This window comes from Acomys russatus, chromosome 4 (assembly GCF_903995435.1).
Source record: "Acomys russatus chromosome 4, mAcoRus1.1, whole genome shotgun sequence".
NCBI lineage: Eukaryota > Metazoa > Chordata > Mammalia > Rodentia > Muridae > Acomys > Acomys russatus.
In genome coordinates, this window is record NC_067140.1 from 5,862,527 (window position 1) to 5,879,854 (window position 17,328).

The 17,328-nt window shown below is 52.1% G+C and overlaps 1 protein-coding gene across 2 annotated transcripts in view; it reads left to right on the top strand.

The window, feature by feature from the left end:
- Epb41l1 (erythrocyte membrane protein band 4.1 like 1) overlaps positions 1-17,328 on the top strand; it is a 125,428-nt gene that overhangs the window by 46,777 nt on the left and 61,323 nt on the right. The window contains exon 1 of one of the 2 annotated variants that reach the window (XM_051143638.1): positions 7,450-7,592. The exons of the other annotated variant lie outside the window; for it this stretch is intronic. The gene's annotated coding sequence lies outside the window, so the exon portion shown is untranslated. Of the gene's footprint in view, positions 1-7,449; positions 7,593-17,328 lie in introns of those variants that run through there. 2 annotated transcript variants of the gene reach the window in all.

Genomic DNA, 17,328 nt, shown 5'->3' on the forward strand with positions numbered 1-17,328 from the left:
ATAGAAAACATTTTTTTTTTTTTCCCAGAAAATTTTCTTTCTTAGGTCAAGGATGGTGGCTCATGCCTTTAATTCCAGCACGTGCGAGACAGAGTCAGGTGGATCTCTGTGAGTCTATATAGTGAGTTCCAGGACAGGCAGAGCTACAGAATGAGGGCTCCTGTCTCAAACAAAACAAAACAAAACAAAACAAAACAAAAACCCCCCAGCTTTCTTGAGGTGGGGAGATAGTTTGAAGATACAAGTTAAGTCCTCAGGACCCATGGTTTTGGTTTTGCTTTTTAAATAAGGTAGGAATGGGGACCTCTGCTTGCAATCTCAGTGCTAGGGAGCGAGAGACGAGCAGACCCCTGTGGCTGTGAAGGATCCTGCTGCAAAAACAAACCAGGTAGGCAGCATCTTCAGAGGGCAGCCAAGGCGTCCTTTAGATGTCATACACTCCTATATATATACCTGCAGGCACACAGGCACAGGCATGCATGCATTTATGTGCACACACAGACAGACAGACAGACAGACAGACAGACAGACACACACACATGCATGTGCGCGCACACACACAAGAATATATATATATACACACACACATATCTTTAATAAGATATATCTTATTGAGTTATAACATAGATACAAAAAATGCACATCACAAATTCACCCTTGGCAAGACCTAAAACATCTCAGCATCTCCACAATATATTTGTGTTCAGCCAAATGAGTGCAGGGTGAAGAGGGGACGTACACAAGCCCTGGAGTTAGCTTTGTCTGTGGCTGAGTCTCGGGGTCCCCTTTCCATTATCAAAGGAACACTGGACCAGTGACTTTAGCTTCATCCCCTGTAAAAATCAAGGTGAATGTAATTTCTACTTTAGGCTATTGAGAGATTTAAGATGGAAAATGTAGGCAAGTTGCTAGGCACCAGGCCAGCCTGTAGCTGGGGATTCTTCTAACACTCTGCAAAGAGGCTGCTGATTGATAGTGACGCTGCAGCCTCTTTCCACACCGGGGACCACAGGCGCACAGACAGCTCTTCTCCTGTCGCCTCCCTCCTCCCAGCCTCTACGTGATGCTCCCTCAGATCTCCTCTGACTGCGAGGAACCCGTGATGCCACAGCAGAGAAACCTCATCTGACACTTCCGGCTCCTGATGGCAGGCTGGGTGACAGGCTATATCCAGTGAGAACTTGGGCACATTTTTCATATTCAGGCCTCATAGTACGGTTTCCAGACTCCTAGAGGAAGGCACACTTCCCAGGCAGTGGCTGGAAGCACAGGGATGCCAGAAGGAACTGTAGCCAAAGTGACATTGAGGCGGCGGAACTCATCCTCGGGTGTGTCCTGACATTCTTGGGGGGACTCCTGACTCGCCCCCCACCCCTGACCGTTGGTTTCTGGGGTGAAGATGACCATACCGTGCATACATGGCCACCAAGAAGAGCCCTCCTGGTTTGAAAGATGCAAAGTGGCTCCTTTTCTAAAGCTGCAGTGCATCAGGAGGTTAAGAGCCTTCTGCCCATCACACAACCCATAGACATTGGGCAGAGTGCTGGGAGGAAGGAAAAGGGCCAATGTTCTGTCTAGCCACAGGGGGTTGTCTGAGAGAGGAGGGACCGAGGAAGGACTTCCTGGGTGATGACTAGAAGAATGACCATGGGAAAGCACAAGTTATTCCAGGCAGAGGAAAAATTGTGTGAAAGCAAGCACGTGTGTCAGAGCTACTGCACTCTGGGGACCTAGAAACATCTGACAGAGCAAATCATATAGGTTCTGAGACTGAAACTGAGGGACAAGGAGAGATCGGGCTGGCAAAGGTCTCATGAGTCAAGCTGAAGTGAGTCCTTTCACCAGAGAATGAGGAGCAGCTGAAGGCTCTTCACTGGGAAGGTGAGCAGGCTGCCCCTTGGTGCGCTCCTGGAGGCCAGTAGCAGCAGACAGTTGTCCACGCTGTGGGGATGTCCAGATCTGCTCAGGGCTTGGCTCCCACCGACATGGCAGCAGAGGACAAATCACAGCCCCTCTTTCACGTCTGAGCCTGGGTTCAGAAGTGCAGACAAGAGGAGCCACGGGTGTGACAAGCAGAGAAGGCATGCTAGGCTGGGTAGAGCATGGGTGGAGGAGGCAGAGGGTGGGGGAAGAGTGTAGGAGGTGAAGTGGGGGTGGTTTTCCTGTGAAGGAATGCAGTTTTGAGAATATGTGGACTTGGGAGAAACCAAGGGTACTGCAGAGGCACTGAGGGGGTCTCATCCGTGTTGGGGGAGGGCATCTGACTGCCAGGCCTCCTTGGTGGGTAATGCCAAGTGATCTTGTAGCAGTGCGAGGACAGGGTGCTCAAGCCGGGCATGGTGGCACACGCCTTTAACCCCAGCACTCAGGGAGGCAGAGGCAAGCGGATACCTGTGAGTTCAAGGCCAGCCTGGTCTACAAGAGTGAGTACAGGACAGCCAGGGTTATCCAGAGAAACCCTGTCTCAAAAAAAAACAAAAAAACAAAACAAAACAAAAAAACAAAAAACAAAAAACCAAAAACCAAAAAACGGAAAGAGAAAAAAGGGGGGCTGGAGTGCTCATAGCAACTCTAGGTTTAGGCAGGTCAAGGCGTTGACACGGGCATGGAGCTCCTATTACTGAGAAGTACCCCACCTTGTATCAGCCTTTCCCAGGGTTAGTTTGGCTCTTCCACCATGCTGTCCTAGCTATGGACTAATTAGTGCTTTATATTCATGGCCTACCATGCAGCTTTGAGGCATCAGCAGCAATCTACACCAGACGGTATGTGGGAGCGTGTGGTTCCCAATCTAGGCCAAGGTTCAGGGGGAGGTGAGACCCTTGGGAGGCTTCCTAGAGAAGTGGAGAGGAAGGGAAGTGGGGAGCAGCTAGAAGGGAGGGGTCCCTGCCTTCTCCCTCCGCTTAGACCCCGCTGACCCACAGTGCCTTCCCGAGAGTGCCAGGGGTGAGGGAGAGCAGCCTTGCCAGGCAGAGCTTCCCAAGCCCGTGGGACGCCGCTGTTTTGGAAAGTTTGGCTCCAGCAGCTTCCTCCCTCTGGCCCAGCTCTCAGCTGCCTGGGGCTTAGCTCAGCCCACCCAAGCCCTGCTGCCCTCTGGGGCCAGAGCCGGTTGTCTTGCAGATCTCTTGCCCTGAAATGCCCTCGTTGTGTGTGACCTCTGTTTTAATCCAGTGTATCTTGGCCACCCCATCCTCCAAGATACCTTTTCTCATCTCCATGGGTTCCCTTAGGACGTCAGAGTATCTAAGTCCATACTGACCAAGAGAAACACAGTGCAAGTCACATGTGCAAGTCATACATGCAATTAAAAAGACAAAAAAGCAGCTCACACATGCTTTCAGTCCTAGCACTGAGAAGCTCATGTGGGAGGGTCCCTTGAGTTCAGGAGTTCAAGTCCAGTCCACTGGGTAGCATAGCAAAACTTTATGTAACAAACAAACAAACAAAACCAACCCAGTGTGGTGCACATCTTTAAATCCTGGCACTTGGGAGGCAGGGGCAGAGGCAGGCATCCCTGTGATTTTAAGGCCAATCTGGTTTGTCCAGCCACTGGGCTCAGTGAAGAGACTCTGTCTCAAAAAGAGCAGATGGAAGGCCCCTGGTGTGTTCCACACGCACTTCGTACATGTGTGCCTACATGTATCTATGCATGTACTACCTACACACAAAGCCAGGACTGAGGTTGTAGCTTAGGAATAGGGTGTTTGTCTGGTATGTACAAGCTCCTGGGTTGGATCCCCAGAAACAGCACCCCGCCCCCCAGTGATATTATTCCAATGAGATTTTATTAATTCTGGTACATCTATAAATTTTAATTAATCTAAGACAATAGCCCAGGCTAGTCTTGAATTCCTGATTCTCCTGCCTCCGTCTCTCCAGTGCTGAGTGAGATTCCATTACCACCATGGCTGGTCTCATAATATTAAAGCAAAAATTATTAAGATATATAATATTCTCTTTACTTTTAGCACTCAGACTCCAAATCCCACCATCTGTCTTACATTTACTGCATGTTTCCATTTGTACACTTCAGGTACTTGCTAGCCGCCCGTGGCTGGCGGCTCCTGTGTTGTTTAACACAGACCTGGAGGCAAGGGGGAATCAGTGAGGGTTGACGCATCAGATGGCTCTGAGGGTCACAGCCTAGTCCTGCCATTGACTGGGGCAGGGTGAGCTTTGGCAATTCTCTCAGCCTCAGTCACCTCAGCTTTAAAAGGGATTAGTAATTTTAGGGCCAGTGAATCATTTCAGGTGCCAGGCTCAGAGGGCCCTCTGTTGTCCTGGCCGGTGTGCTGTCCTCACCCATTGGATCCTTTGTGAGATCAGGACTGCGCTCTCCAGTTCTTCCTTACCTGGCTTCCAGGGCTTGCCTTCGTGTAAGCATCACTGCTTTACTGAAGGAAAGATGCCTGTGGCAGCACTGAGAACGCACCTCATCCCCTCCCCCATCCTTCACCAGACTAAAATGTCCTGGATGATGGAATCCCTGGACCCCTGACTACCTGAGGGCAACTTTGGGAAGTTCTGCTTTGCTTGGGGCCTGAGTTCCTCCCCTGAAGGTCAAAGGGTGTTGGAAGAGTCCGGTCTGGAGTTTGGTGGTTTTAGAGGCCCGGGGCTGAGGCCGTGCCACTCTGCCTTCCTCCTGTGTCCTGGCTCTCTGGGACTTTAGAATTTTACACCTACAAGTCCCCTTATTGTTAAAATGGAAAAGGAAAGACTTTGTCCTCTTCCTTGGGCAGAGCACAGAGCAAGTCCTCTCTCTCTCTCCAGAGAGCCTCTGCTGAGCCCCTCTCATGGCATCCCTGAGACAGATGGGCACCAGGGAGGTCCTCTCAACTTATAGGTGATAAAAACCGAGGCTCCAAGAGGTCAAACAGCTCATGAGAGTAAACCAAAAGGGAGAGACAGAGGCGGGGCTGCAAGCAGACTAACTCGTATGTAAGGATGTGTTGTGATGGCCTCCTTGTCATCAGGGTCCCTTTGTTCCCCTGTGGCGGCTTTCATGAGGCCCAGAGGTGGTGTTGAATCCATGCCTCAATTTCCCCCGCTTGGGGACCGGAAACAGGAAAGTAACCGGGCAGGGATTTCGCTGCCGCCTCTGGAACCATGCGTTCTTTAGAGTCGCCATGCTGTCTCTTGTTGGTAATTTCTCTGGAGAGATTATGTGGGGAAAGTGGAAGGGATGTGGTCCAGCAAGCCGAGTTTCTGGGTAGAGTAACCTTGGCCACGTCACTCACCACTCTGGGCCTTGGGGTGCTATGCACTCAGATGATGCTGTGAAATCAAGCACTCTGCAAACTGGAAAGCACTAATAATAGAACTAGAAGATAATGACAGAAAATAACGATAAAAAAAAAAAAAACCATAGAAATAGAAACAAACATCATTCTAGAAGCAGCCCAACTTTCAGTGGGTTGCCACTGGCCGGAAGTGAACCGGGCCCTTTGGGTACGAACCTAAAATGGAGTCTGGGAACATCCTGCTTTGATTCTGAAGTAGCCTGGGGTTTCCTGGGAAAGTGAGAGGCTCCATGTGGCCAAAGAGGCTGGGAACCAGGCTCTGCCCCAAGGGAAGAATGGGGGCGGGGAGTGGGGGCATGGCAGTGCTGTTGGGAGGAGACAGGGGGGTGTCTGGGAAAGAGTTAAACTGTGAGGCATGGGGAGGGCCTTGGCTCCGCAGCCTTGGGAGCCTGTGGTTGAGAAAGTAGAAGAGGAAGAAGGGTCAGCTGGGAAACAAAATGCCCGGAGGCAGGCAGTGGAGGGTGACCCTCTCCACAGCTGTGCCCACAGAGCAGCACGGTCCTCTGATGCCTCTCCTGAGTTTGGCAGGTTGTTCCAGTCACTAATTTGAATAAACATTGAACTCCAACAGCGCCTGCCCTTGGGAGTCAGTGATTTGCTGGGAGGCCATACTCCTGAGGGCCCTGCCAGACTCCCTGGGATACCAGCAGATAAGGTCTGGGAGGGAGCCTCTCCTGCTTGCCTTGAGCTCATCTGTTTTCCACCTCTTGTCTGGAGTGAGGGCGTGTCATTCTGTTCTCGCCCACTCCTGAGTCTAGTGGACAGCAGGCAGCAGCAGCAAGGTCCTGGGTGCTGACTCTTGAGGCACCCGGGGAAGGCTGCTTCTGCGGATCCCCTAAGGATGCCGGGAGCGGGCATAGCCTAAAAGCTTCTAGGTTTGGAGCTAGGATCTAGTGTTACCTGAGAGAGAGGGGGAGGGAATGCGAGACAAGCTGAGCAGAGAGAGGGCACACTTCCCCCCTCCCCCAGAGGATAAGACTTGACACAACTGCAGTGGGGGGTTGGGTAGATGAGGTCACATGTTTCAGGATGTCCAGCACTTGGCCTGCACATAGTAGGTATACTATGTTGGAAGAATGAAAGAAGAGGCTGAGCGTGCTGGGGAGCTGATGGTGATGGTTGGGAGTGATGGTCCCACATGGTAGCCATCTTTGGTGAGTCGCTGCCATCTCTCCCAGGCCTTCCCCCTCACTCTGGGATCCAGAGGCAGGTTAAGTCTAAATGTAATCCTTTCTTTCATGGTTTGCAAACTGAAGCCTGGAGCATGGCAGAATTTTGCCATGAGTACTTGCTGAACCAGTAGCAGAGCTGGATTGGAATCCAGGCCCTCTATTTTCCAAAGTGCTCTTTTGCTGCCGAAGGCTTGCATAAAAGGGAGGTGACCTGGTGGAACTGGCTTTTTGAGTTGTAACAGTGCGCTGAGGCAAGGTTTAGCTTGGCTTTGAGCCATGACCTCTGCGGCCCCTTCCTAGCTTCTGGCTACACACAGTACCCTGTGTCCTTATATATAGTAAACATCGCTACACAGGTCCAACCCCTACAGGATTCCTTCGCTGTTACACTAATGTCACCAAAGCACATGGGTCCTGGGGAGCACACACATACCCCCGGGGACACTCAAGCCGGGATGGTTCCCGGAAGGCAGTTGCCATGTGGGTTCCCCGGTGGGAGAGTAACGCTGTGTCCCAAGCGGGCTCTGCCCCGCGCTGTGCTGTAGGGGAGTGAAGGGGATCCGACTCTGTGGGACGGGAGGCCCACAGAGGCTGAGTCACCTCTTCTGAGTCAGGGATCCTCCTCCTTCTCCCCTCCCCCTCCCCCTCTCCCTGAGCCCCCACTAGGGCTTGGCCCGGAGAGCCCAGGAGCAAGGAAGCGAACGAGGAGGACGGCTGACCAGGGCCAGGGTGGAGACGGCCACCTCGTCCCTCAGTGGACAGTGTGTGGCGGGGGAGGCAGCCGAGGAGGCGGAGGCCGGGGCTGGGCACCGCTCGCGAGGAGGCAGGCTCGCGGCCGCCCCTGGGCTGGGCGCGGAGGCCGCGGCGGGGGCGGGCCGCGCGGCGGGCGCCAGGCCCCGGGCTGTGGGCACGGTGCCCAGCCCCCGGCGCACGCCGACCGCCGCGGCCGCCGCCGCCGCCGCTGCTGCAGTCGGCATCCATCAGCGGGCGGGGGTGTCGCGGAACAGGCTGCTCCGCAGAGCCCGCCCGCGCCGCCCCGCCCCGCGGCCTGCGGGCCCCGGAGGAGCCGAGGGGACCCGGCCCTCGCTAGCCGGCCCAAGATGGGGACCCCCAGGCCCAGGTAGGCACGTGGGGACCGGTGATCAGATGGCATTGGGGACCCCGGGTGTGCTACATCTAGGCCCAGCCTCCAGTCCGGAGGGAGGAGAGGGGGTGCGATTAGCAGCGGAGTCGGAAGGCTGTTGGCCCCCTTGGCCAGTGTGGAGGAGACCTTTGCTGGTCCTCTCCTCACCTCTGCAGCCTCTTCAGTGCCAGGAGTCAGAGGTGTCGGCTGGCACCTTGGTGTAGTATGAGCCGGTCCTGGGTGATGGGCTTAGGAAGCTGGCCCACTCTGTTCTGGAAAGCCGTCCCAGCTGCCTCCTTTGGTTGCCTAAGGCTCTTTTGGTTTTCTTCTCCAAGCTAACGATGCGATGCCCTAGCACAGTATCTTGGCTAGAGGTTGCCTGCTTGGAGAGTTCTTAGTACGTCCTTTGCTTACAGACCTTTTTCTCACTGGCACTGATTCCCCGTCTTTCCTCCTTTCCCTCCCTGAGCTGGATGCATGACCCTTACCCCCCAGGTCCTCTGAGGGTTCACACTGGCATTGTCCTGGCTGGTAGTTGTACCCCCTGATCAGAGGTAGATGGCTTGTGTGTCTTCCCAGTTGCACCTGGAACTTTCACACTTGGAGAGGTCAAGTCCCCAAGAGGCTGGGGTCTCCGGGACAGGTATAGAGGTAGAGGTGACTCCAGCCACTATGGTATTTCTTGGGTGCTGAAGCCACTGACTGGCTGTATGGGCCAGAGAGGCTAGAAAAGCATCCGGGAAATATTCTGGAGCTGCTGCCACCCTCTCTCCTGCCAGTCATGGTTCTTGTTTCTGGCTTCCCCCAGAGTTCTGTGATGCATTGGTGGGGGAGAGCAGGGAGCCACGTGCTCCTACCATCACTCTGGGTTGGCATGTCATCTCCCCTGCACCCCAGGGTGGAAGTGGATTTAGGACCTCTCTGGGGCTGTGCAGGGTCCAGCTGCTCCATCAGAATTGGATGGTAGCTCCTGTCCCAGGCTATGGTGCGTAGAATAGAAGTGCTCTGTGCCTGCCGCCCATCCATGACTCCAGATGGAGCTGGTGGCAGAGGCAGCCCGTACCAGCTTCTTCTCAGTTGTGGTGGCCCAGAAAGGCTCTGCCAGCTATGGAGCTAGCTTCTGGTGGCCAGCCTGAGGTTCTGGAGACTGATGTACAAAATTTATGGTTTACAGAGCACAGTCTTTAGGATTTGGGGGACGCCTGAGAGCAGTCCTGGAGGAGGGCCCTGGGGAGCCCTTTGCTTCTGTTAAAAGGCAGCCCCTGGGCCTTGTGAGAGTGCTCTGGGCCCAGCTCTGTGCGCTTCCCAAAGGGGTCCTTTGGTGGACCCCCACATGAGAATGAGGCTGGGCCCTATGGTTCTCGTTGGGTTGCTGTAGAAAGGTAGGTAAAGGTCTGAGGGAGAGTGACATGTCCAAGGTCACACAGCTCCTGAGCAAGAGCCAGCAGCAATGTGTTCAGGACTTAAGCTTTTTGATTAAGGTCTCTTACTTGCCCAAATGCCTGCTTCCTGGCTGCTGCAATTGCTATTCCGTATATTACACTCTTACCAGGCTGGAGGCCATGGCTGCCTTTTACCAGAGCCCTTATACTTGCCTCTCAGCTCTTCCCTCACGAGGTGAGTGATGAAGGCCAGGTCATTAAGAGCCTTGCATCTTCTTGGAGTATACAGAATAGGAAGGACTCTGGGGGTCCAGAGATACTCTGAGTCTGAGCTGGAGGGGGGGGGGGGAAGAAGTGAGGAGGAGGGGGCCAGGGGGTGGGCGGAGCAGTAGAAAAGGTCTCTGGACTAGAGGAGCTGCAGTGTGAGCTAGCCTCTGTTAGCTCCGGCCTCACACTTCCGCCTAGACTTCTCTGCACTCCCTGTTGAAGGGAGATAGATGATCACTTCAGCCTGGAGCAATGCTAGCGACTGTACAGTCAGAGAGATGGTATTTACTGAGCACTTACTGTGTGCCATGCGCTGATAGGTGCTTTGCATCCTCCCCGCAGCAGCACTGTTAGATAATATAACTACATACTTCTGACAGACGAATGGAGGCTCAGAGAGATTACCTGCCAGAGGTCACACAGCTGGAAAGGGGAGGGCTGAAGGAGTCCAGAGCCTCCCCCTTTACCATGACGTTATGCCTGGGACAGTGTCTGAGAGCACCTGGTAGTGTCCAATTGAACCGTAGTTAGCTGGTAGACCAGGGCTGGTCCCGATAGAGAAGTCCGTGTGCGTTTGCTGAGTCTGGCGGTCAGGCAAAGGTAGCTTTGTGGGCTGATTGCTACCGAGGCCTTGAGGAGTAGAGTCAAGGAGGTGTGAGCGGGAGGGCTTCGTACCGGCCTCCCGCTTGCTAGCTGGCCCTGCCCGCGTGCCCTCTGCTACATTTGGCAGGGCTCCAGCAGCCAGAAGCCACACAGAGGGAATGTAGAAGCTGGAGCTGGGACAATATCCCTGTCAGCAGGGACCTGTGCCCGGCTGGGGGTGGCAGCAAGCTGGCCCTGCTTTCTTCGTAGAAAGGAGACTTATGGATAAGAATAGCAACAGCTAACATTTATTGAGCTCTTACTATATGCCAGGAACTATTTTCATGTCTTACGTGTACGACTCCTACATTTCTCACAAAACCCCGTGAGGGAGCAATTTTTCCTTTTTTTTCAATCCACTTTATAAATCGAGAGTTATAGGCTTACTGAAGGAAGCTAAGGGGTGGGGGAGGCAGGCTGGGTCAGAACCACTTTCTAGAGCTTCTATAGGCAGCCGGCCTGCACCTTCCGGAGGCCATCTTCAGTTTGGTTCACTTGGAAGCAGTCATCTGCTCAGAAGCACGCCGTTCCTCAAAAGGTTCAGATCTAGCTGGGCAAGCTGGGCATGGCACACATGTCTACAGTAGCAGAATCCTGGAGGCGGAGGCAGGAGGATTGCCATGAGTTTGAGGCTGGCTTGGGCTGCAGAGTAAGCTCCTAGCCAGCCAGCCTTAAGTCACAAAATGAGATTCTATCACACACACAAAAGGAGGGGGGGGGGGCGACCAGCAAGGTGGCTTAGTGAGTACAAGTGCTTGCTGCACAAGCCTGGTGGTCTGGGCTCCATCTATAGTAGAGAGGAGTCATGGCTCCTGAGTTGTCCTTTGACTGCCGTGGGTGTGCCATGACGCACACACCCACACCTACAATAATAATATAACAAATACAATTTTAAAAGTTTGGAGAGATGGCACAGTGATTAGCAGTGCTTGCTGCTCTTGCAGAGGACCAGAGTTTGTTCCCAGCACCCACACTGGGTATTGCTGTGTACAATTCCATATGTAGGGTACCCGGCATCCTCTTCTGGCCTCCGAGGGCATACGTGTGTTACACACACGCGCGCGCGCATACACACCTCTAAAAGTCCAAGCAAGTCATGGTTGTCAGGGCCATCTTGGCCCCAGAGATAAGAGCACACTATAGTGTCTACCTAGTTTGATGCTCAGGATGGCTCCAAGAAGAGCTCGGCCCGTAAGCTGGACACTGATGCCAGATAAGAGTTTGGCTGTTGGCGTGGGAGGGAAGTGGATGTCTCGGAAGAAGGGCCGGTGATGCCGCTTGCAGGAGGCAGAGTCCAGGGAGGGTCCAAGGGGCTGAGAGGCGGCTTAGAAAGCCAGCTTGTGCTTGTGTCCGTCAGCAAGCTCTGGGATCCACTCTGCTTGGTACCGGCTCTATGGCCTTGGGAATGTCACTTTGCTGGCATGGGGGCCTCATGGTGGTTATTGCATAAAGCCTCTCCATGGCGCTGGCACCTCGCAGCAACTCTACAAGCAGCTCTCCTCTCTCCTTCTGCCTCTTAAATGTCAGGCTGAGGTATTTGAGCTAGACATGAGCCTGGAGGTGCTGGGGACCTTTGGAAGGATTTGGCCCGCGGAGGAGTGTGGGGGGGACGGTATTTGGGGAAGGTCTCTGGCAGGTGTCTGGCCCACAGGAGAAGGGCCAGACTTTGACCTTGCAGAGATGCCTCCTCTTGGAGACATGCACTGGAAGGGAGGGAGGGAGGAAGGTTGAAGCTGCATTAAGGTGTCCCTCCATGGCATGGTGTGTGGCTCACCAGGGCCAGATTGAGGGAGGAACAGTGTAGGGGCGGGGAGAGCCATAGGGAATTGAGTTTCAGGGTTGATAAGATGGAGAAGGGCTAGTCTCCTGTCAATCATTCCATTCCATGGGTTGGGCAGCATCTTATTTGAGCATCTGGCTTTTCTCTCTCTTTTGAATGAATTCCTCTAGATAAATCCCCACCAGAGCTCGTCTATAATAGCAGCAAATTGGGACTAAATGTCCAACAATAGGAAGATGATTGAGAATGTTCTGGAACATACACTGGGTAAAATAATTTGCAGCGTGAGCAGCAGCAGATGTCCTGCTCTCAGAGCTCGGGGCTGGGTGCTGCAGAGCCCTTTGCACCCTTCATGTATGTCATACCTATGACTGCCCAGGGCCAGGGATGCCGTCCTTCCTTCCTGGGCCTGAAAAAGCGAAGGCTTGCCCAAGTCTGCCGTGAGGGCGGGACTCCCGTCTTATTTCTTGCTGTGTCATTGACATGTTGCTCTGTGCTCAGAAATGCTGGACTAGTGGAAAAAATGAAGGGGGGAGCAAGTGATTTGTTCAAGGCCATGTACTTTGTAAACTTTTTTTTTTTTTTTTTTTGGTTTTTGGTTGTTCGAGACAGGGTTTCTCTGTGTAGCCTTGGCTGTCCTGGACTCACTTTGTAGACCAGGCTGGCCTCAAACTCACAGTGATCTGCCTGCCTCTGCCTCCTGAGTGCTGGGATTAAAGGCGTGAGCCACTACCACCTAGCTTAAACTTTATTTTTAATTTTTAAAAAAGTCTTATTTCTATTTTATGTGTCTGGGTGTTTTGCCAGTATATATGTCTGTGCCCCACATGCATGCCTGGTGCCTGCAGAGGCCAGAAGAGGGAGGGGGCATCAGATGCCCTGGGACTGGAGTTACAGGTGGTTGTGAGCCGCCATGTTGGGACTGGACATTAAATTCTGGTCCTCTGGAAGAGCAGCCAGTGCTCTTAACAAATGCTCCAAAGGGCATCTTTGGAGCTCTCCTTTGTTGTTTGTTTGTAACTCTGTGTGTTTGTGTGTGTGTGCGTGTGCGTGTGAAGATCAGATGATAACCGTTGAGAACTGGTTCTTTTCACATGTAGCTTCTGGGACTTGAGCTCAGGTGGTCAGGCCTGGACGTAAGCACCTTTATTGGTTGTGAGCCATCACAACAGTCCAGCCATGCAAGCTGTAAGATCCAGCCGTTGCCACATTCTTACCGCCTCCATTTACCACAGTCTCCTCGGTCACTACTCAACGTATGTGCCCGTGACTGATATGGAACTACATCCCCCATAAACCCATTGTAACGAGAAACAAACCCTGCGTTGAGGGTGCATTGAGTTGAGCAGCCCAATAGAGTGTAGAACACAAGCTGTTCACCCTCCTCATCAAAGGGGTGGCTTGGAGCTGGGACTCATATTGTTTGCCCCAGCGTCCCTGGAGGGCACCCTGTGGCACATTCTAGCTCAGGGAAAGATCAAAATTCAAACTATGATTTTACCAAATGCATATTATTTTCATAGCTTTATAAAGCCAAAAATCATAAATTGAGTATCATCTGGAGCACTGAGGGCAGTACTGGCTGGAGCACTGAGGGCGGTACTGGCTGGAGCACTGAGGGCAGTACTGGCTGGAGCACTGAGGGCGGTACTGGCTGGAGCACTGAGGGCAGTACTGGCTGGAGCACTGAGGGCGGTACTGGCTGGAGCACTGAGGGCGGTACTGGCTGGAGCACTGAGGGCGGTACTGGCTGGAGCACTGAGGGCAGTACTGACTGAGGAGGAGTACTGAGGAGGAGAATGGAAAGACATCACATGAGGACTTGGAACTCTCACAGAGCAGGCCTAAAGTCTTATTTGCATTTTTACCAGCTGCTAAGGTTTGGGGACTCCATTACTCTCTTTAAGACGGTTTCCCCACCTTTAATGTGGCTCGTCCACACACCGGGTCCTCAGATGCTGGCGCACAGTCACTAAGGCATGCTCATCTTAGATGTTAGCTAGTCCACAAGGACACCATGAGAAGAAGGCCATAATGTGAAGGTATTTCTGTTACTATCGATGTTAAAAGGGAAACCACACAAAACTCACCAACGTCCAGATTACAATGGTGTAAACACTGGGTTGGATGGAAATGGAGTCGCACAAGGTACAATGAGAAGCGAGTAAGACTGATTCAAGCAAACACCCTCACCCACCCACCCACCCACCCAGAGACAGCCCTCTGTAGCCCAGGCTGGCCTGGGACTCACTCTGTAGCCCAGGCTGGCCTCGGACTTAGAGATCCACCTGCTTCTGCCTCCCAAGGTGTGGGGTTAAGTGGCACGCGCCGCTGCTGCCCAAACAAATCTTTAATGCTATATTAATTTTTTTCTCAGCTTTCTTTTTTAAATTTACTTATTTATTTTATGTATATGAGTGCCCTATAGAGGGCATCAGATCCCATTATAGATGGTTGTGAGCCTCCATGTAGGTGCTAGGAATTGAACTCGGGACCTCTGGAAGAGCAGACAGTGCTCTTAACAGCTGATCTCTCCTCTCTCTCTCTCTCTCTCTCTCTCTCTCTCTCTCTCTCTCTCTCTCTCTCTCTGTGTGTGTGTGTGTGTGTGTGTGTGTGTGTGTGTGTGTGTGTGTATATGTGATTTGTGTGAGGGCAGATACATTCATGTCACAGGAATGGAGGTCAAAGAACAACTTAAAAGACATGGTTCTCAACTCCCACCTTGTTTTGAGGTGGGATCTCTCTTCCTTCTTCTGCTTGGACTTCCGGGGCACCTTATCTCTCCTTTTCACCTCACAGAAGTATTGGAGTTACAGATTCGAACTCCCATGCCTGACTTTTTTGTGAGTTCTAGAGCCCCCAGCTCAGGTCGTTAGGCCCTGTGTGGCAAGTGCTTGTTCTGATCGAGGCGCCTCTCCAGGTCCTTAGTGGGTTTGCTGTGTTAATTAATTCAACTTAATTGAGCCTTCTATCTTCACATGGGCTCCACGGGCTGAACTTAGCTGTCAGGCTCACAGGTGCCTTTCCCAGCTGAGCTCCCCTCCTGGCCTCTTAGTTCAGTTACGAAGATGGTCTAGACCGACGGCTCAGCTATGTAAAGGTGACTGCCCCAAGCCTGGTGAGTTAGATTCCCAGGAAGCACATGGTGGAAGTTCAGTGAAAACCAGTTCTAAAAATTACCCCGATTTCCACATGTGTGCCATGACACACATCCACAGAACCTCACACATACACATACACAAATAAATAAGAAAACACACTTTTTAAAAAGATGTCTTAAAAATTGAAGTGACTCACAAGCATCCTTTCCACCAAAACCCTGTGCTATAGAGGAAGCTGGGCACAGTGCAAGCCCTCCCAGCGTATGTTCTGTATCACAAGAGGGTCATGAACAAGATTCCTGTTTTATGATTTGCATTTTAATTTGACTATTTGTTGTTATTTTTCGTGTGCATAAATAAGATAGATCTCACAAGTTTTCATGTCTGAGGACATGGCTCAGTGGTGGGTGCTTGCCTAACCTGGCCTCAATCCTCAGAATCACAAGAAAAATAGTCACAGTAGACATGTAATGCTTTTGTGATATTGGACAAATCCTGGCTGGTCTGTCCAGCCTCCTGTTAATGGGCTTCCGAGGTTGTTTTTAGTTCTACCCTGTTCTCAACAATACTAATAAGAGAACTCTATTGGTGTTTAATCAGTCTCTAAGACTCAAGTGAAGAGGGGGAGTGGAGAGAAGAAGAAGAAGAAGAGGAGGAGGAGGGGAGGAAGAGCAGGAAGAAGAGGAGGAGGAGGAGGAGAAAGAAGAGGAGGAGGAAAAAGAGGAGGAGGAGGAAGAGGAGGTAGAACTGTGAGGCTATGAGTTTTCCTTAAAGGTCTGTTGCTTCTATCTCTTCCTGCTTCCTTTTGAAAACCTTTCCCTGTCACCATCAAAGTGGGGAGATGTCCCAGGAGACCCCATCTTTCTCTTCTCTAGTTTGCCCCTCACCTGCGATGTCCTTAGCTTCTCTTAGGGTGCTGTGTGTTCCCTGTTGGCTCTTGCTGCGGCTTGTGCCCTCGATGTCCTTGGACAAGTTTTTATCTTCTCTGGGCCGTTTGTCGGTCTGTGTCTTCTGACTGAGCCACCACCGGCACCAGTAGGGATCTACTGTGTGTTGAATACTGGGCCAGGGTCAGCAGGGGCCGTGTGGGCTTAAGTTGTCTCATTCTCACTAAACGCCTTTGACATTTGGGGTGTTAGTCCCATTGTACATGCTCACACTGGCTTCCGGGAAGGCTAAATAGTGTGTCCAAGGTCACCTAGCCTATGGGATTGTGTGACCTCAGCTCTGGCTTTGTTCTCAGAGGTACTGTTCTCTGTGGCCCTTCATCAGCGAGATCTAAGCAAAATGATAAATTGAAGGAATATTCTAGCAGGGCATGGAGATAATCTCAGCTTTCAGGAAGCTGAGGCAGGAAGAGCTGGAGGCCAAGGACAGTCTCCAATTCATATGGAGACCTTGACTCAGACAAATAAATCAAAAATAATCAAAACAAGAATCCTTTAAATTGTAAAGTGCACTGTACATGTGGGGGAAGTGATAGTTCTGTGATTATTTCTTTGTCCAGGGCAACAGTGGTTTTGGCTACATGGGTTTACAGCAAGTTAGGGATCATGGGTTGTAGCAGGATTGAGGGAGAGAGAGCAGTGGGCTTCAGGCCAGCAGACCTGGGTCCAGACCTGGCTGTACTCAAGCTGACTAGCCATGTGACCTTCGCCACCCGATCCAGTCAGGGGAGTAACCCTTCCACCCTTGCACAGCTCGGATGGATGAGGTATGAGCCTGAGAGGCTTTCAGACTGACAAAGGATGTCTTGCTGTCTCCCACAGTTAGTGGTCCAAGCAAGAGGCAGCTCTCTTCTTTGATGTCCTGACTCTACCGATCGAGGCTGTCACGTGGTCCCTGGCCCACACCGGCACCTCAGTCTGTGGCTCCTCGGTAGTCTATGAAACTTCTAGACAGAAAACCAGTGCTGGTAGGTGGTGGCCTCGCTGTGTTGTTTGATTTTATTTAATGCAGTTCTTATGGGTACCGCAGGCCTTTGACAAATTGTCCTGTCCCAGTGCCACGTCCAGACCTGAGCACCCAACCGTTAGGATGACTGGAGGCTCAGATCCTTTTAGACCACGTGAGCCTGGCTCAGACAGATAGAGCACAGCCAGCGCTCTCCCATCATTTCATTCACGGCACTCAGTGTGGCTGGAGGAAGCCGGAGTTCAGCCTTGGGGAAATCCCTGTGGGGACAGAGCGCCGCTGCCAGAAGAAAGAGAAAGCCTCCCGACGTGTACGCTCTTTTCTCACTCCTCAAGCGGTGCATGTTCATAGTGGGGAAACTGGAAGCATACAGGCAAAAATTAGAAGCCCCGCATTTCCTTCCATGCGTGTTAATATGTTGGTCTTTGAACAAAGGTAAGGATGTTGAACCTCTCTGGAGCACTAACTGTGGGGCTTGGAGTCACTAAGTGCCATATTGGAGCTTAGCTCCACAGGAACCTGGGATGGAGCTAGCCTGACCGGTTTACAAATGGAGAAATCGAGGTACTGTGGAGGGGCTTTAGAGACTTGCAGAAGGTGTCCTGCTGTATGTATCGTAAACTGTGGAGACCAAGCTTCCACTTCCC